The sequence below is a fragment of the Gekko japonicus genome, unplaced genomic scaffold (genome assembly GCF_001447785.1).
Source record: "Gekko japonicus isolate JY-2015 unplaced genomic scaffold, Gekko_japonicus_V1.1 scaffold3106, whole genome shotgun sequence".
In the NCBI taxonomy this organism is placed as follows: Eukaryota; Metazoa; Chordata; class Lepidosauria; order Squamata; family Gekkonidae; genus Gekko; species Gekko japonicus.
The window spans coordinates 126,169-147,015 of record NW_015173231.1 but is presented as its reverse complement, the minus strand read 5'-3'; the positions used below and the strand labels follow the sequence as shown (position 1 = coordinate 147,015).

Below are 20,847 nucleotides of genomic sequence, written 5' to 3'. Positions count from 1 at the left end.
AAAGAAGGCCAATGCTATGCTGGGGATTATTAGGAAGGGTATTGAAAACAGATCAGCCAATATCATAATGCCCCTATATAAATCAACGGTGCGACCTCATTTGGAATACTGTGTGCAATTCTGGTCACCACACCTTAAAAAGGATATTATAGCTTTGGAAAAAGTGCAGAAAAGGGCAACTCAAATGATAAAAGGGTTGGAACACTTTCCCTATGAGGAAAGGTTAAGGCGCTTAGGGCTCTTCAGCTTGGAGAAACGATGACTGAGGGGTGACATGATTGAGGTTTATAAGATTATGCATGGGAAAGAGCAGGTAGAGAAAGAGGTACTTTTCTCCCTTTCTCACAATACAAGAACTCGTGGGCACTCCATGAAATTGCTGAGCAGTCGGGTTAGAACGGATAAAAGGAAGTACTTCTTCACCCAAAGAGTGATTAACACTTGGAATTCACTGCCACAGGAAGTGGTGGCGGCTACAAGCATGGACGGCTTCAAAAGGGAATTAGATAAGCATATGGAGCAGAGGTCCATCAGTGGCTATTAGCCACAAGGTATAGATAGGGACTCTGGGGCAAGTGATGCTCTGTCATCTTGGTGCTTGGGGGGGTCAACAGTGGGAGGGCTTCTAATGTCCTGGCCCCACTGGTGGACCTCCTGATGGCACTGGTATTTCTGGCCACTGTGTGACACAGAGTGTTGGACTGGATGGGCCTTTGGCCTGATCCAACATTGGCATCTCTTATGTTCTTAGACCACGATGGTCCCACAGGAGTCCTACGCTACATAGAAGAGGAGAAGAGACCGGATTTATACCCCGCCCTTCACTACCCGAAGGTGTCTCAGAGCGGCTTACAAACTCCTTTCCCTTCCCCTCCCCACAACAGACACCCTGTGAGGTAGGTGGGGCTGAGAACTAGGGCTTGCCCAAGGTCATCTAGCAGGTGCGAGTGGAGGAGTGGGGAACAAGAAGAGATTGGATTTATACCCCGCCCTTCAGTACCCCAAGGTGTCTCAGAGTGGCTTACAAACTCCTTTCCCTTCCCCTCCCCACAACAGACACCCTGTGAGATAGGTGGGGCTGAGAGAGCTCTTGACAGAAACAGCTCTTTTTTCAAGAACAGCTCTTGTCAGAACTAGGGCTTGCCCATGGTCATCCAGCCAGGTGCAAGTGGAGGAGTGGGGAAGAAGAAGAGATTGGATTTACACCCCGCCCTTCACTACCCAAAGGTGTCTCAGAGCAGCTTACAAACTCCTTTCCCTTCCCCTCCCCACAACAGACACCCTGTGAGGTAGGTGGGGCTGAGAGAGCTCTTGACAGAAACTGCTCTTTGAATGACAGCTCTGACAGAATTATGGCTTGCCCAAGGTCATCCAGCAGGTGCAAGTGGAGGAGTGGGGAATCCAACCCGGTTCTCCCAGATTAGAGTCCGCGCACTTAACCACGACACCAAACTGGCTTGTAACAGCCCCTCCTATGGATGATCCCTTTTTCTCTCACATGGTTGCTTTAGCTGGGCATCTCTTCTGCTCCAGGGGAATCCTATGTATCATAGCGAGCAAACAACTCTTTCCAGGAAAGCAGACAGAGATATCCACCACCCGACAAGCACACACAATTCACCGGGATTCACATTGCTTTTAGGCCTCTACAGGACATGAGTTTACATGGAGGTCCAGAGAGGGCAGGGACCTTCCTTTATTTCAGACTGCGGGGGGGGGGGGATGTCTTTGTGGGGCCAGCTCTATCCCTCCCCCCTTCAGAGCTCTATCTAGACATCCAGAACTTCATGCCCAGATGCCTTTTGGTGTAGTGCAGGGGTGTCAAATATGTGGCCCGGGGGCCGGATGAGGCCCCCGGAGGGCTTCCATAAGGCCCACAGTGGAACTGGCCATCTCCTGCTTCCAGTTCTGCTGCTGCTGCTGCATCATAGCTTGCTTCGCCAGACTCTCTTAATCACTCAGCCATTTCATGTTTTAACCTGAGTCCTAGACTCAGAACTCTGAGCATGAGATTTCTGTGGTGAATGTCAATAAATCAAAAGTAGGTTTGCAGCTTACAGAGCTAATGTTTTAAGCATTTTAAGTTTTAAAAAAAATCTTTTGTGTCCTTTATAAAGTTTATCTCTCCGCTACCTGGCATTACATTTTATGACACACATGGCCCGGCCAGACAAGGTCTCATTTATGTCAGATCTGGCCCTCATAACAAATGAGTTCGACACCCCTGATGTAGTGGTTAGGCGTGCAGACTCTACTCTGGGAGAACCGGGTTTGATTCCCCCACTCCCCCACATGCAGCTGCTGGTGTGACCAGTCCTTTGCCACTGGTGAGATACGGCTGTGTCTAAAAAGGTCATCCAGCAGCAGCATGTGGAGGTGTGGGGAATCAAACCCGGTTCTCCCAGATTAGAGTCCGTGCACTTAACCACTTTGCTTGTGATAGCTCCTTAAATTGAGAGCCAGTTTGGTGTAGTGGTTAAGTGCGCGGGCTCTAATCTGGGAGAGCCGGGTTTGATTCCCCACTCCTCCACTTGCACCTGGCTGGATGACCTTGGGCAAGTCGTAGTTCTGTCAGAGCTGTTCTTGAAAAAGAGCAGTTTCTGTCAGAGCTCTCTCAGCCCCACCGACCTCACAGGGTGTCTGTCGTGGGGAGGGGAAGGGAAAGGAGTTTGTAAGCCACTCTGAGACACCTTCGGGTAGTGAAGGGCGGGGTATAAATCCAATCCTCTTCTCTTCTTCTCTAATTGATGGGCAACCAATGGAGTGACGGTACACTGGGAGTAATATGCAGGCTCCTCTTAGCTCCCAGTAATAGGCGAGGTGCCGCATTCTGGAGTCACTAAGTCGATTTTGAGGGGAAACCTATATAGAGTGCATTGCATTGTAGCCTAGCCTCGAAGTTACCATTGCATGGATCCAGGTGGCCAGATAGGCATAATCAAGGTAGGGGGCTAGACTGAATTGGAGGCAACTTGGAAGAAAGTATTTTTCTGCAGCAGCATTAACCTCTTCAGCAACAATGCTGGATCTCCCTGAAGTTCTGGAACCCCATGAAAAGTGGGAAGCGCAGTACTAGTCCTCAGGCCTTCCCAACCAACATCATGCCTGGGTGAAGCTTCCCTTTGTTCGCTTTCAGCCTTTTAGTATCGTAATATATGTGCTTACTTATTACCTCATTAAATACCAATTTGAACCTGTGTAAACTTCTCTGGTGTCCCTTCGTGGCCCCTGCGCCCAACTGTGTTACGAAAGGCTGTGCAGCCTTGTGGAGAGTTAAGAATTCTAATTCAAAACTGTCCAGTTTTACGGAACTTGAACAAAGAATGAAAATGACTCACTTCTTTCCAGGTGTTGATCAACGAACGATTGTAGATAGGGAATACTGGAAATCAAAGAAGATGTCTGGGTCACCAGTGTAAGAGGACCCAACTTCACTGTTTCGTGGCTGAACAAGAAGTAGGCACAGAGTTGCCCAAGAGATGGCCAGTGATGTCGCACAAGCATCTGTGGACAGGAAGTCTGGGATTGTGTGCGATCTAGTGGTGGGTCTAATGACTACCCTAATTTCAGAGTAGTGATGAGCAATGTTCCCTCTAAGCTGTGGAGTCTTGTGAGCAAAAATTCTGCTTTGTGAGCTACTGGCATTAAAGTGGTGAGCAAGCGATTTGGCTGCTGCGTACATTAGTTTGCTCTGGAGCCATCCTTCCTGAGCTAAGACAAAAATATGTGAGCCGGAGGCTAAAGAACTGTGAGCTAACTCACGCCTAATTCAGCTTAGAGGGAACAGTGGTGATGAGCATAGAATCATAGAATGTTAGAGTTGGAAGGGACCTTGCAGGTCATCTAGTCCAGCCCCCTGCACTCTGCAGGAGCATAGCCGAAAGACAGCCCTACAACATACCCGGAAAGATGGTCGTCCAGCCTCCGCTTGAAAACGTCCAGCGAAGGAGCATCCACCGCCTCCCGAGGCAGTCTGTTCCACTGCTCAACCACTCTTAGAGTCAGGAAGTTTCTCCTGATATTTAGCCAGTATCGACTCCCTTGTCATTTCCACCCATTAGATCTAGTCTTGCAATCTGGAGCAAGAGAGAATAGATCTGCTCCATCTTCTGGCATTGGACGCCAGATAGGTTGCAAAAGTGCTATAAAAACGCTTCAGGAAATTGTTGGAGGTGTAGAAATAATAAAGGAACATACATACACATCTGGTGGAATTGTGATAAAATACACAGATTTTGGAAGAATTGAAAAAAGTATTATTGCTTACTTAATTACAATGGCAAGAATAAGTATTGCGAGAAACTGGAAATCGGACAATATACCCAATAAGGAAGAATTGATTGATAAACTTTATGAAGTAATAGAAATGGATAAGTTGAGTATGTTATTGGCTGGGAAATTAGAAGACAAGTAGGGCGGGGTAGAAATACTTATAAATAAATAAATAAATAAATAATAATCAGAAATGGCATAAAGCCATAAAATGGTATGAGTTAAACTTGTAAATTTAACCCCCAAATGTAACAAATGTAACAAATGAAAGAAAGTGGATGTATGCATAATGGAAAACTGAAAATAAACATATTAAAAAAAAAAAAAAGATCTGCTCCATCTTCTACATGACAGCCCTTCAAATATCTGAAGACTGCAATCATGTCATAAACAATATTGAAATATTCACAACAACTGTAATGTGATATGAAAAAATCTGTAATTTCTCTGGGTGACAAAGTTACAGGTACTGCTAATACTACAGTGGTTTGAAGCCTACATTCATAATCAAAGGAAATGCGGAATTGCAGTTAAAGGTGAGTGAAAATAAAGTTGTAATTTTCCCCCCATCCAAGTTCACGGACCCCCCCCCACATGGACCCCCAGAAATCTATTCACAGCTATCTGCTATCCTTGACTTGTCTATTTCATCACAGGATTAGGAAAATAGATACGTTTTCTGTCAGACTTCCGAAGGATTCTCCCATGTGAGTTTGTAGATGCTTTTGAAGACCACACCTCTGAACAGATTTCTTTTCACACTCTTTTTGTTCAAAAGATTTCTCCTTGGTGCAGTTTCTTAGATACTGTTGAAAAGTGATACTCCAGTTGAAGGCCTTTCCAGACTCTGAATATCCAAACGTTTCTCCTCTGTGCGTGTTCTTTAATGCAGCACAAGACTCCCACTCTGGCTGAATCTCTTTCCACACTCTTAACACTCCAAAGGTTGCTCCCGTGTGTGAATTTTCAAATGCTTGTGAAGATGGCCACTCCGACTGAATCTCTTTCCACATTCTGAGCATTGAAAAGGTTTCTCCCCTGTGTGGGTTCTTTGGTGTTCTAAAAGATGGCAGCTCTGATTGAATCTCTTTCCACAATCTGAGCACTGAAAAGGTTTCTCACCTCTGTGGCTTCCTCGGTGGCGTAGAAGACTGCCACTCTGGCTGAATTTCTTTCCACACTCCGAGCATTCAAAAGGTTTCTCCCCTGTGTGGGTTCTTAGGTGCTGCTGAAGACTACTTCTGTGATTGAATCTCTTTCTGCACTCTGAACATTCAAAAGGTTTCTCCCCTGTGTGGATTCTTAGGTGCTCTCGAAGATGGCTGCTCTTAATGAATTTCTTTCCACACTCTGAGCATTCAAAAGATTTCTCCCCTGTGTGGATTCTTAGGTGCTCTTGAAGACTACGTCTATGACTGAATTTCCTTCCACATTCTGAGCATTCAAAAGGTTTCTCCCCTCTGTGGGTTCTTTGATGTTCTTGAAGATGGCTTTTCTGTTTGAATTTCTTTCCACATTCTGAGCATTCAAAGGGTTTCTCCCCTGTGTGAGTTCTTTGATGTTGTAGAAGACTGTTACGGTTATTGAATTTCTTTCCACATTCTGAGCATTCAAAGGGTTTCTCCCCTGTGTGAATTCTTAGGTGTTGTTGAAGACTAAATCTGTGATTGAATCTCTTTCCACACTCTGAGCACTCAAATGGTTTCTCCTTTATGTGGGTTCTTAGATGCCGTTGAAAACTGCTACTATAACAAAATTGCTTTCCACAATCGAAGCATTCAAAAGGTTTCTCACCTGTGTGCATTCTTAGGTGCTTTGTTAGACTATGTCTATTACTGAATTTCTTTCCACACTCTAAGCATTCAAAAGCTTTCTCCCCTCTGTGGAGTCTTAGGTGCTGCTGAAGACTACATCTGTGATTGAATCTCTTTCCCCACTCCAAGCATTCAAAAGGTTTCTCCCCTGTGTGGATTTTTAGATGACGCTGAAAACTGCTACTGTAACAAAATCGCTTCCCACACTCTGAGCATTCAAAAGGTTTCACCCCTGTGTGGGTTCTTTGATGTTCTTGAAGATGGCTGCTCTGATTGAATTGCTTTCCACACACTGAGCATTCAAAAGGTTTCTCCCCTGTGTGAGTTGTTTGATGCTGTAGAAGATTGTTACTCTTACTGTATCTCTTTCCACACTCTGAGCACTCAAAAGGTTTCTCACCTCTGTGGATTCTTAGGTGGTGCTGGAGACTACATCTGTGACTGAATCTCTTTCCACACTCTGAGCAATCAAAAGGTTTCTCTCCTGTGTGGGTTCTTTGTTGTTGTTGAAGAGCACCACTCTCACTGAACCTCTTCCCACGCTCTGAGAATTCAAAGGGTTTCTCCCCTGTGTGTATTCTTTGGTGCACAAGGAGCTGTGATCTGTATTTAAAGTACCTTCCACACTGAAAGCATTTACATGGCTTCATTAAAATGTTCCCTCGGTAATGTAGATTTCCCTGTCTTCCCTCAGAGGATGTCATTCCACTCTCTGAGCAAATAAATGGCTTCTCTCCTGAATGAATACTTTCATGTTTAATAAGGTCTGATTTCTGCAAGAAACTCTCCCCATAATTTGAAGAGCTATAATGTTTCTTTCCTGCACATGTTTCTTGATGTTTAAGGAGCTCTGCTCTGCAACGGAAGCTCTGTCCACATCCCAGGCTTTGATGGGTCTTCTTTTCACTGTGCATTTGTAGGTGGATATTATATTGGGTTTGATCTGAGAAGTTCATTCCACACTCCAAGCACTCGTACATTTCTTCCACTCTGTGAATTATTTCACGGAAATCTCCCCCTTGGCAAAGAATGGGTGGATACCTCTTCTCAACTCTATGGCTTCCCTTCTGCCTCTTGGGTCTGCCTTGATTCCTGAAATTTCCTCTCAAGTCTTCATTCTTGACATCATCTGACAACAGCCGATGCAGTTCCTCATTCTCCTCATTCCTCTGGTCACCTTCTGTTGGAATAAAGAGAGAGATCCCGTTAGCAACCACAGAAGGAGGTCTGATTTGCACTTCAACACTTTCAGGGGCTGGTTTCTGCTGTAAAATGAAATGTACAATAATATACACATTAAAAGTGGCTTCCTGCCTGCCTTTGTGGTCTATCTCTGAAGTTTCCTGTTTGGTGTAGTGGTTAAGTGTGCGGACTCTAATCTGGGAGAACCGGGTTTGATTCCCCACTCCTCCACTTGCACCTGCTGATGTGACCTTGGGTCAGTCACAAGCTTTGGCACAGCTGTTTCTGAAAGAGCAGTTTGGGGCAGAGCTCTCAGCCCCACCCACCTCACAGGGTGTCTGTTGTGGGGAGGGGAAGGAAAAGGAGTTTGGAAGCCGCTCTGAGACTCCGAGTGAAGGGCGGGGTATAAATCCAATCTCTTCTTCTTCTCTTCTAGTTTCTTTATTCTTGGCTTTTTCCAAAGAGAACCCCTGGAATCCCCCAAGGGTCTTCCTCTACATCTGCTGCTGGAATCAAGAAAGAGGTCCAGCCTCCACCCAGGCAACAAACCAGGCCACCAATCGGGCACTCCTCATTCACAAGGGGTGTGCATTTCCTTTGACAGAACTTTCCCCCCCAAAAAACCATGTTTGCTGAGGGAGAGGAAGAAGCCAAGACCTCACCAAGTTAAACCCACAATTTAAAGGGTACTCCTATGGTTTGTAGAAAGGATACCAGGTTTGGGGGTGGGTTATGGTATCCAGGTGATGACTGAAGACAAGTGTTGACGACCTGTTTGCCTCGTTCCGTCTCCTTCGGTTCTTAAGTACCCCCTCCCCTGTCTTCCCATTAATCATGCAACTCCTCCATTAATCATGTGAGTGCCGTATCTGGTGGAGGTCAACCAAAGGGCCTTTTCCCTAAGGACGTACGGGGTTCCCTTCCTGATAATCTGGCCTGAATAAGGACCCAAATAATCAAGACAATGAGGAATGGGCCAGCCCCAGCCATTTCTTCCTTATCTTAAGAGCAGGACAGGAAGATTTCTCCCCCTACTCCATCAGGTAAAGCAGAGCCCTCGAGTATTTTGGGGAGGGAGAAAACGTTCTCTTCGCCAACTCTCTCCACCCCATGCATAATTTTATAAGTCCCAGACTTTTCAGTCTCTCCTCATTGGATAGTCACTCAAACTGCCTCATCATCTTGGTTGCCCTCCTCTGTAAACTTTTTTCAGCTCTGCAATGTCCTTTTGAAGGAGGAGGAGGAGGAGGAGATTGGATTTATACCCCGCCCTTCATTCCCCAAAGGTGTCTCAGAGCGGCTTACAAACTCCTTTCCCTTCCCCTCCCCACAACAGACACCCTGTGAGGTAAACGAAGAAGAACAAGAGATTGGATTTATACCCTGCCCTTCACTACCCGAAGGAGTCTCAGAGCAGCTTACAAACTCCTTTTCCTTCCCCTCCCCACAACAGACACCCTGTGAGGTAGGTGGGGCTGGGAGAGCTCTTGACAGAAACTGCTCTTTTTCAAGAACAGCTGTACCAGAGCTTGTGACTGACCCAAGGTCACATCAGCAGGTGCAAATGGAGGAGTGGGGAATCAAACCTGGTTCTCCCAGATTAGAGTCCGTGCACTTGTTATACAAACAGATTCCCAGTAAAATGAAGTCAAAATGAGGAGGAAGTGTTTCAATTGCAATCAAGACACCTGAAAACAGTTGGAATGACATCATCAAAAAGAAGAGAAGAAGGAGAAGAGATTGGATTTATGCCCTGCCCTTCACTACCCAAAGGAGTCTCAGAGTGGCTTACAAGCTCCTTTCCCTTCCCCTCCCCACAACAGACACCCTTGTGAGGTAGGTGGGGCTGAGGGAGCTCTTTGACAGAAACTGCTCTTTTTCAAGAACACTTCTGACAGAGCTATGGCTTGCCCAAGGTCATCCAGCAGCTGTGAGTGGAGTGGGGAATCGAACCCAGTTCCCCCAGATTAGAGTCCGCGCACTTAAGCACTACACCAAACTGGCACTTAACCACTACACCAAACGGTGATCAGAACTCTACACAGTATTCCAACTGAGGCCACACCAGGATCTATATCGGGGGCCTTACAATATTGGCCATTTTATTCTCAGTCACTTTCCTAACCATCCCTAAAACAGACTTTGCCTTCTTCACAGCTGCAGCATGCTGGGTCGACACTTTCACTGAACTATCCACTACAATACCAAGATCTTTTTCCCTCTGAGTATCAGCAGTTCTGACCCCATTAGCCTAGACTTGAAATTGGGATATATATTTTTTGTCCCAATGTACATCACACTCACCAACATGACATTTTATTTGCCACATTGACGCCCACTCATCCAGTTTGTGAAGGTCCTCTTGGAGCTCTTCACAGTCAGCCTTGGGTTTCACCATCCTGAATAATTATGTGTCATCTGCAAACTTGGCCACTACACTAGTCACCCCTAGTTCCAGATCGCTGAGGAATAAATTAAATGGTACCAGCCAATGCTCCCTCTAAGCTGTGGAGTCTTGTGAGCAAGTTCTGCTCTGGGAGCTACTGGCATGAACGTTGTGAGCAAGCGATTTGGCTGCTGCATAAATTAGTTTGCTCTGGAGCGATGGTGCGGTGGCGCGGTGGGCAAATCCCCTGCATAACTATAACATCTGAACTGCCAAGCTTTGTCAGTTCTAGCCCCGTGCTGGTGTGAGCAGCCAAGCCTTGTCCCTAGCTCATCGTTTACCCAGCGATTCGAAAGCTTCGGCAAGTAGATCAATTGGGGACCACCCGTAAGGGGGTGGGAACACCACTCCCCTCGGGAGGTGTTAGCTGCCAGTGTGAAATCTGCGGCGCGGCAGAGATCAAAAAGTGGAAAAAATCTGTTTCAGCATTCCCTGCAGTGGAGCGAATCGGCCAGGCGGTGGCAGTGTGGCAGTGTGGCAGTGTGACATCGAGAGCCCTGACGCCATCAGCCAGCCAACAGAATACATGCCGTCGGGACATGACTGATACAGCCTGCAGATGGATCCTCCGACCAGCTACAATGTGTGTGTGATTAAATATTGTATGTTGTCTTCCCTATCCCCCACGAATATATTGTTAGTCCATTGTCTCTTTGAGTAACTGTAAATCGCTCTGAGCCCACATGAGTGGGAAAAAGCGATCAATTAATTGAAAGTATTACTACTCCTTAGAGAGGGTGGGCACACTAAACCCCCGTAGGGGAGGTGTTAGCCGGCGAATGGAATGTCCAGCTCGTAAGCCTGGAAAAAAGACCTCTTCAGCATCAAGAAGCCTGTAATGGGCCAATCCGGCCAGGCGGTGGCAGTGCAGCGCTACGACTCAAAGCCAGCCCAGGAAGAACTAACGTCATCAAGCCAAGCCGAAATGAATGCCGCCCGGAACACGACTGAAGCCTACAGCTGAACAAAATCCCCGTCGGCTGCAAACGTGTGCAATTTAAAGAATTATATGTTGTCCTCCCTTACCCCTATCATTGTTAGTCCTTTGTGAAAACCTGTGTAACTGTGAATCGCTCAGAGCCAGCAGCCCTGCAGGATTGAGCGATCAATAAATCGAAAGGTATTATTATTATTATTGTTATTGTTATTATTATTACTATCCCTTCCTGAGCTAAGACAAAAATGTGTGAGCTGGAGGCTAAAAACCTGTGAGCTAGCTCACACTAACTCAGCTTAGAGGGAACACTGGTACCAGCCCCAATACCGCTGCAATGCTCCCGCTAAGCTGTGGAGTCTTCTGAGCAAGAGTTCTACTCTGTGAGCTACTGGCATGGAAGTTGTGAGTGAGCAATTTGGCTACTGAATAAATTAGTTTGCTCTGGAGCCATCCCTTCCTGAGCTAAGACTTCAAAAGGGAATTAGATAAGCATATGGAGCAGAGGTCCATCAGTGGCTATTAGCCACAAGGTATAGATAGGGACTCCGGGGCAAGTGATGCTCTGTCTTCTTGGTGCTTGGGGGGGTCAGCAGTGGGAGGGCTTCTAATGTCCTGGCCCCACTGGTGGATCTCCTGATGGCACCTGGTATTTCTGGCCACTGTGTGACAGAGTGTTGGACTGGATGGGCCTTTGGCCTGATCCAACATTGGCGTCTCTTATGTTCTTATGTAACCTTGAACCTGGTTTGCTACTCCGCCTGGAGCCAATGCAGCTGACAGAGCACAGGTTCTATATGTGCTCTTAAAGTGGTCCTGAACCTAGTTTTCCTGAGCTAACCTGGTGCCTGGTTCTCATTCTGTTAACTTATTAATGAATTTATTTTCTTGTTTAAGAAGCTGGGTCTTAAGATGGAAGAGGTTAATGTGAAGAAAAAAACTTTGTTATGGTATTTGATAACAACTGCGAGAATGACGTATGCACAGTACTGGAAACAAGAAAAAGTACCAGAACTTTGGGACTGGATAAAAAAAAAGCTCTTTATGGCAGAAATGGATAAACTAACAAAAAAACTTAACGGTAAAGAAGATGAAGAATTTTACGAAGAATGGAAAGACTTCAGAGAATATGTAGAAACAAAATGTAATGTTAAAAATACTTTGATAAGTTTTGATACTTACTAGAGAGACCAGAAAATGAATGGTAAGATATAGAACTGTTAAATGGAAGGGTTGTTACCTGAAAGATTAACTTGTATATTGTAAAATAGACTTTATAATTAAGATGGAATTTTAAAGGGGGAAAACGCACTGCGGGAAGCCATCTGGGTAGGGGTAAAAATTGAAAAATTGGATGCAAAAAGATGATTTGTAATGAATTTTTTTTATTATTATTTTGGTTTTCTTTTGTATCTGGATAATAAAATATCTTTTTTTTAAAAAAAAGAAGCTGATACCCTCCATTTCTTTACCTCGGCCTTGGTAGGCATAGGTTTATGATCTTCGGAATTAATACCCCACAATACATGTGTTTTCTCTTTGCTAGCAAAAGGACGCTTTGGGGTGTACGTGCATGAGTGATTTGGGTAACAGACCCTTTCTGAGGGTCTCTTCACCCGTATTCGGCACCAGGCCGGGACACCCTTTCTGGCTCGGGTGCTGGCCACAACACTGGCCTCAGTTGACCCTGGGCCAGCCAAGAGGATAGGTTGACTCTCCCACACCATGCTGAACATCACTTTGACTCCCACCCCAGCTCCTTGAGACCAGTGTTCCCTCTAATCTGAGTTCGTGTGAGCTAGCGCACAGATTTTTAGCGTCCGGCTCACAGATTTTTATCTTCGCTCAGGAAGGGACGGCTCCGGAACAAACTGATGCATGCAGCAGCCCAATCCCTCGCTCGCAACTTTAATGCCAGTTGCTCACAAAGTAGATTTTTTTTTGCTCAGAAAACTCCACAGCTTAGAGGGGAAATTTCTTGAGACCCCAACGGAGGACAAATAGCGGGGCGGGCCTGGAAACGATGTACTCGTGTTCAATGTTTTGATTCACGCCTCATCCCAATAGCAGCAATTCACACCTTTGGCACCTATGGAAGACCCTTACCCAGAAAGGCCACGCTCCCATAGTTCTCCAGCATGACTTCCCAGTAGAGAGCTCTTTGGCCCGGATCCAGGAGCGTCCACTCTGCCTCGGTGAAACGCACGGCCACCTCCTCAAAGGAAAAGGGACGCTGGAAGAAAAAGCAGATCGTGCCAGGCAGAGAAGGTGTCGCAGAATCAGGGCTGGACGGAACCTCAGTCCTCTGCTAAAACTCTTGATAGTTTAATTTCTACAGCAATTAGCCTCTATCAGGGCTTTTTTTGTAGAAAAAGCCCAGCAGGAACACATTAGCATAACAGGCCACACCCAACAGCAGAAACTCATTAGCATATTAGGCCACACCCCTGACACCACTGCTCATTAGCATGTTAGGCCACACCCCATGTTGCCACCGTCACCTTTTGCTTCTTTTTCTGTTTACTTTGTTTCTTGTCAAAACCCTGGGCTTTTTTTGTAGCAGGAACTCCTTTGCATGTTAGGCCACACACCCCTAATGTAGCCAATCCTAATGAATTTCTGCTGTTAGGTGTGGCCTATTATGCTAATGAATTCCTGCTGGGCGTGGCCAACTCAGGAGCCAGCCGGAACTCCGTTCCTGTGCGTTCCCCCCCCAAAATAGCCCTGGCCTCTATAGTTGGATCTGTGGTTCTGTTTCCCAGGAGTCTTTGGGACTCGGCGAAGTGCTGTGGCCTTCTGGTACCAATAACCCTGTACATGACTTTTGCCTCACATGACTTTTGCCTTCTGGGAATATTTATACTTTGTAAAAATCAGGCGTCACGATCCAATTGTAAATCAATACAGCATCTGAAAGCTAGCTTCCTGGGACTCTCTGAGTCAACCTCGCTTCACCCAGCTTTCATAGAATCATAGAGTGGGAAGGGACCTCCAGGGTCATCCAGTCCAACCCCCTGCACAAGGCAGGAAATCCACAAGCACCTCCCCCTTCCACACCTGCAGCGACCACTCTTCCATGCCCAGAAGATGACAAAAAACCCTCCAGGATTCCTTCCCGACCCCAAAGTGGTGAACAGCATTTCCCTGGGCTTGTAAAAAAGGGCCACGAGAACTGAGCACTGAGGCAACCCTTCCTGCCCTCCCTCTCATGATCTGTCCAAGTTCACACAATCAGCATTGCTGTCAGATGTCAGAACATCAGAACATCAGAGACGCCAATGTTGGATCAGGCCAAAGGCCCATCCAGTCCAACACTCTGTGTCACACAGTGGCCAGAAATACCAGTGCCATCAGGAGGTCCAGCAGTGGGGCCAGGACATTAGAAGCCCTCCCACTGTTGACCCCCCCCAAGCACCAAGAAGACAGAGCATCACTTGCCCCAGAGCCCCTAGCTATACCTTGTGGCTAATAGCCACTGATGGACCTCTGCTCCATATGCTTATCTAATTCCCTTTTGAAGCCGTCCATGCTTGTAGCACCCACCACTTCCTGTGGCAGTGAATTCCATGTGTTAATCACTCTTTGGGTGAAGAAGTACTTCCTTTTATCCGTTCTAACCCGACCGCTCTGCAGTTTCATGGAGTGCCCACGAGTTCTTGTATTGTGAGAAAGGGAGAAAAGTACCTCTTTCTTTACCTGCTCTTTCCCATGCATAATCTTATAAACCTCGATCATGTCACCCCTCAGTCGTCTTTTCTCCAAGCTAAAGAGCCCTAAGCGCTTTAACCTTTCCTCATAGGGAAAGTGTTCCAACCCTTTTATCATTCGAGTTGCCCTTTTCTGCACTTTTTCCAAAGCTATAATATCCTTTTTAAGGTGTGGTGCCCAGAACTGCACACAGTATTCCAAATGAGGTCTCACCATTGATTTATATAGGGGCATTATTATATTGGCTGATCTGTTTTCAATACCCTTCCTAATAATCCCCAGCATAGCATTGGCCTTCTTTATTGCAGTCACACACTGTCTCGACATTTTCAGTGAGTTATCCACTACAACTCCAAGATCTCTCTCTTGCTCAGTCTCTGCCAGTTCAGACCCCATCAATGTGTATTTATATTTAGGATTTTTGGCTCCAATGTGCATCACCTTGCACTTGGCCACATTGAACCCCATTTGCCATGTTGACGCCCACTCGCCCATCCTTGACAGATCCCCTTGGAGTGCCTCACAATCCTCACTGGTTTTCACCACCCTGAACAACTTTGTATCATCCGCAAATTTAGCCACTTCACTGCTTACTCCCATCTCCAAATCATTAATGAACAAGTTAAAAAGCAGTGGACCAAGTACTGATCCCTGCGGTACCCCACTGCTTACCACCCTCCACTGAGAAAATTGCCCACCTACACTCACTCTCTGTTTTCTATGAACTAGCCAGTTTTTGATCCATAAAAGGACTTGTCCTTCTATCCCATGATTTTTGAGCTTACTTAGGAGCCTTTGATGAGGAACTTTATCAAAAGCTTTCTGGAAGTCAAGGTAAATAATATCTATTGGATCCCCCTTGTCCACATGTTTGTTCACCCCCTCAAAGAACACTAACAGGTTAGTGAGACAAGATCTTCCCTTACAGAAACCGTGCTGAGTCTGCCTCAATAGGTTTTGTTCATCTATGTGCCTACTAATTCTTTCCTTAATAATGGTTTCCACCAATTTACCCGGTATCGACGTCAGACTGACTGGCCTGTAATTTCCCGGATCTCCTCTGGAACCCTTTTTAAAGATGGGAGTGACATTTGCTACCTTCCAATCCTCAGGAATGGAGGCAGATTTTAAGGAAAGATTACATATCTTTGTCAGGAGATCTACAAGTTCACATTTGAGTTCTTTCAGAACTCTCGGATGTATGCCATCTGGGCCTGGTGATTTTTCAGTTTTTAAGTTGTCTATCAGTTTTAGGACCTCCTCTCTCGTCACCTCAATCTGACTCAGGTCTTTCAACACCCCTCCTGAAATCAGTGGTTCTGGAGTGGGCAAGCACTTCTCATCTTCCACAGTGAAGACGGAGGCAAAAAATGCGTTTAGCTTCTCAGCCATTTCCCTATCATCCTTCAATACTCCTTTTACCCCTTGGTCGTCCAAGGGCCCCACTGCCTCCCTGGCTGGTTTCCTGTTTCTAATGTATTTGAAGAAAGTTTTATTGTTGGTTTTTACGTTTTTTGCTATATGCTCCTCATATTCCCTTTTTGCCTGCCTGACCTCAGACTTGCATTTTATTTGCCATAGCCTGTGTTCCGTTTTATCAGCCTCACTGTGACTAGCTTTCCACTGCCTCTAGCTTTCCAGCCTCTGTTTGAAAACCTCCAAAGAATTTATTTATATTTATTTTATTTATTTATTTTATTTTTATCCCGCCCTTCCGCCGAGGCGGCTCAGAAGGAGAGCCCACCACTTCCCAAGGAAGCTTATTCCACCGAGGAACCACTCTAACTGTCAGGAAGTTCTTCCAAATGTTTAGCTGAAAACTCTTCTGACATAATTTCAACCCGTTGGTTCTGGTCTGACCTTCTGGGGCAACAGAAAACAACTCCACACCATCCTCTCTACGGCAGCTCTTCAAGTACTTGAAGATGGTGATCATATCACCTTTCAGTCATCTCCTCTCCCAGCTAAACATACCCAGCTCCTTCAGCCTTTCCTCATAGGACTCGGTCTCCAGACCCCTCACTATCTTCGTTGCCCTCCTCTGGACACGTTCCAGTTTCTCTAGATCCTTCTTAAACTGTGGTGCCCAAAACTGAACACAATACTCTAGGTGAGGTCTAACCAGAGCAGAGTAAAGTGATACCATCACCTCTCATGATCTGGACACTATACTTCTGTTGATACAGAAGAAAGGGCTGGCTTTGTTGTGTACACCAGATGTATGTCAAATGCTCATCACAGACTTGACTGACAGTTACATTAGCTCAGGGGTGTCAAACATGTGGCCTGGGGCTCGAACCGGCCCCTGGGGGGCTTCCATCAGGCCCTCAGGGGAATTGTCCATCTCCTGCTTCCAGTTCTGCTGTTGCTGCTGCATCGTAGCTTGCTTCACCAGACTCTCTTAATCACTCAGCCATTTCATGTTTCAAGCTGGGTAGAGACATCACCCTGCCAACAAAAGTCCGCATGGTCAAAGCAATGGTATTCCCAGTAGTCATGTATGGCTGTGAGAGTTGGACTATAAGGAAGGCCGAGCGCCGAAGAATAGATTCTTTTGAACTATGGTGCTGGAGGAGACTCTTGAGAGTCCCTTGGACTGCAAGAAGAACAAATCAGTCAATCCTCAAAGAAATCAACCCTGACTGTTCCCTGGAAGGCCAGATAATGAAACTGAAGCTCAAATACTTTGGCCACCAAATGAGAAGGGAGCACTCACTGGAGAAGACCCTGATGCTGGGAAAGATTGAAGGTCAAAGAAGGCGGGGACGGCAAAGGATTAGATGGTTAGACAGTGTCATAGATGCAACGAACATGAAACTGAGCAAACTTCAGAGGACGGCGGAAGACCGGAAGGTATGGCGTGATCTGGTCCATGGGGTCGCGAAGAGTCGGACTCGACTGTGCGACTGAACAACAACAACCTGGCATCATAATTTATGACACACATGGCCCGGCCCAACGAGATCTCATTTATGTCAGATCCGGCCCTCATAACAAATGAGTTTGACACCCCTGCATTAGCTTCTGTGGGTGGGAAAGGGTACTTAAGGTCTGAATTTAGTTTTGTTCCCGGTCGTTCTGGCCAAACACCCTCAGTTATGGGTCTTGGCAGAGCAACCAAGGATATCTTTTGTCGAACTTCAAGCGCACTATTTATGTATTCGAGTTTTGTTGAAATATTCTGTGTTGAATGCTGAAATGCTACAAAAAGTCTCTTCAGATTTAAGAGTGCGTAACGGAATAAATTGAGTTTTGGTTTAGAAAATATCTCTCTCTCTCTCTCTCTCTCTCTCTCTCTCTCTCTCTCTCTCTCTCTCTCGATGCAGTTGGGAAGCCAGGTTCTCTCCTCCCCCAAAACGAACACAGCGGAGATGGGAATGCATGAAAAGGCTCCTGCACCCTTCTTTTCCCCAACAGAAGGCACGCTGGGAGGGGAACAATGTTCTCTCTAAGCTGTAGAGTCTTGTGAGCAAAAATTCACCTTTGCGAGCGACTGAGCATTAAAGTTGCGAGCGAGCGCTTTGGCTGCTGCATAAATTAGCTTGCTCCGGAGCCGTCCTTCCTGAGCTGAGACAGGAATGGGTGAGCCGGAGGTTAAAAAACTGTGAGCTGGCTCACACTGACTCAGCTTAGAGGGAGCACTAGAGGGGACAATCGGGGAGGGTGCAGGAGGCAGATCTTGGCACGGGCAAAGGGACACCTTAGCAGCAATGGCAGGAACAAAAGCCCCTCTGTAAAAGCCGGCGGAGGGGGGGACACACAACCAGGCTGCCCCCCCCCCGGCTCATCTCCTCTACCTGGACTGGAGGCGCAGCCGCTGTTTCCACACCCCTGCCAAGACAATGCTTGAACACCACCTGTCCACCGCCTGTGACGGAGATAAAGAAGGAAAAAAAGATAGTTAGCCTAGACGCCCTCCTCGGTTTGCTTGTTCGAATCCCGCTCTGTGCAGCCTCGTTCCCAGGGCTGTGGCACCTTGCCCTAGGCACGCTCAACAACATTTGCAATAATTTTTAGTAAATCGGGGGAGGCAGGTGGAAAAGAAGCCCCAGGCAGTGTTCCCTCTAAGCTGAGTTAGTGTGAGCCAGCTCACAGTTTTTTAGCCTCCGGCTCACACACATTTTTGTCTCGGCTCAGGAAGGGAGGGCTCCAGAGCAAAATAATTCATGCAGTGGCCAAATGGCTCGCTCACCACTTGAATGCCACCAGCACACAAAGTAGGATTTCTGCTCACAAGACTCCACATCTTAGAGGGAACATTGGGCCCCCAGGTACTCTGAAAACCGAGATGTGACTTCGGCATACGATGAAAACTCCAGGGTACTATCGATTGGGTTTCCAGAGTGTCTACTGGTGTCCTGACATCAGATCTAGTCACGTGTCACCCCCAAACATCGCAGGGGTGTCCGGCTACGGGCTGGCATCTATATTCCACTACCCTCTTGTCAGATTATAAATGTAGAGGCACAATTGCAGAGATAAGTTTATATTTGTAAAGTTAGGTTACACCAGTTGACAATTTGAAGATTCAAGCATGAGAGATGTGGGCGTGTACTGCGGGGCTCTGTCAATCTTATCTGTGTGAGACAACTTGAAGTCTGATTGGCTGTCGCGTCTGTCTTAGTCGTACACTAAGATTCTGAGAGTGACAGTTATTTTGTTCCTCAATGTCAGTTGGTTTTTTCTAAGAGTTTAACTGTAATAGCTCTATGTTGGTCTGTTGAAAATAACTCTAGATATATACAAACTGTTGTTTAATTATTCACCAGTAAATAGTTAGATAAACACCATTTAAACTTGACCGTGTTTGGTGTGGTTATTTTGAGTCTTCCAAAACAAAGAAACATTAACAAATATTTTTAACACCTCTTTCTGACTGTGGTCCATCAGACGCTCCTGGAGAGCCTTTCTGAAGGGGCAAAGAGACAAATGCTGGCCTCTAGCAATGCACTTGCAGAGCTACGCTGCTCCAGAACACGAAGGTTCCATTCATTTGCCACGGCTAATAACTGCACTCAGATTGGTCCACCTTTCCTTCTTCGAGCTGCTTTTGAGTCCCACTGATGGAAGGAAGCTGACACGGAAATAGTTTAGAAAATGTGAATAAGAACGGAATTGTCTTCTGTGATTCTGTCTAGAGTGGCCATCTTGCTTGGTGTAACGGTTAAGCGTGCGGACTCTAATCTGGGAGAACCGGGTTGGATTCCCGACTCCTCCACCTGCAGCTGCTGGATGACCTTGGGCAAGCCATCGTTCTCTCAGAGCTGTTCTCGCAAAGACAGTTCTCGAGAGAGCTCTCTGAGCCCCACCTACCTCACAGGGTGTCTACTGTGGGGAGGGGAAGGGAAAGGAGTTTGTAAACCGCTCTGAGACTCCAAGTGAAGGGCGGGGTTTATAAATCCAATCTCCTCCTCCTCCGCTACATGCAACAGCACTGAATCCCAGAAACTGACTCTGTGTTGTGTGCAGAAGTATCTCCTTTTTCTCCCGCCCCAAACCTTCTACCCAACAACTTGACTGTGTGCCCCTTTCCCGTCTGGCCGCGAAACAGCCTTACCACGTGAGAGGCCGTCTTGGGCACGCTCCTGGGGCTGGGCTCTCTGCCCTTCCTCCAAAGGAGACCCTTCCTCCTCAGAGAACATTGCTTCCATCTTCACTGCTGGGCCCCACATCTGAAAGAGCAGGAAAGGAGATGGGTAAGAGAAGGAACGGAACAGGCCGAGGAGATGGATCCTTCCCCCCTCCCAGCCCACTCGACCTGAATCAACCAGCTTAACTGGTTCGACCACAGAGGTGAGAAATCAGGGTTGGGTTTTCTTCCCAGCTGAGTGAATTCCCTAGAGGCAGAAATATCTAGCCAGGAAGATGGAGGAGGAGGAGGAGGAGGAGGAGGAGGAGGAGGTCCCTTCACTTGGAGTCTCAGAGCGGCTTACAAGCTCCTTTCCCTTCCCCTCCCCACAACAGACACCCTGTGAGGTGGGTGGGGCTGGGAGAACTCTGACACAAACTGCTCTTTTTCAAGGACAGCTGTGCCAGAGCTTGTGACTGACCCAAGGTCACATCAGCAGCTGCAAGTGGAGGAGTGGGGGAATCAAACCCGGTTCTCCCAGATTAGAGTCCGCGCACTTAACCACTACACCAAAGTGGCCTTAAGATAATGTTGTTATGAGGCTATCAGTGGGTTCATGAGGCTATCCTACTTTGGTCACGTGACTGGAAGAGTCACTGGAAAAAGACAACGATGCTAGGAAGAGGTGAAGGCAGCAGGAAACGAGGAAGACCAAACATGAGATGGGTCGACTCAGTCTAGGAATCCAGGGCCCTCAGTCTGCAAGACCTGAGCAAAGCTGTTAACTATAGAACATTTTTGGAGGAATCATAGAATGTTAAGAGTTGGAAGGGACCTTCCAGGTCATCTAGTCCAACCCCCTGCACTCTGCAGGAGCACAGCCGAAAGAGAGCCCTACATACCTACAACCAGGGCTATTTTA

At 46.7% G+C, this 20,847-nt stretch overlaps 1 pseudogene; it reads right to left on the bottom strand.

Moving 5' to 3' along the window:
• The window catches only part of LOC107120110, a 46,127-nt pseudogene that overhangs the window by 19,912 nt on the left and 5,368 nt on the right, over positions 1 to 20,847 (bottom strand).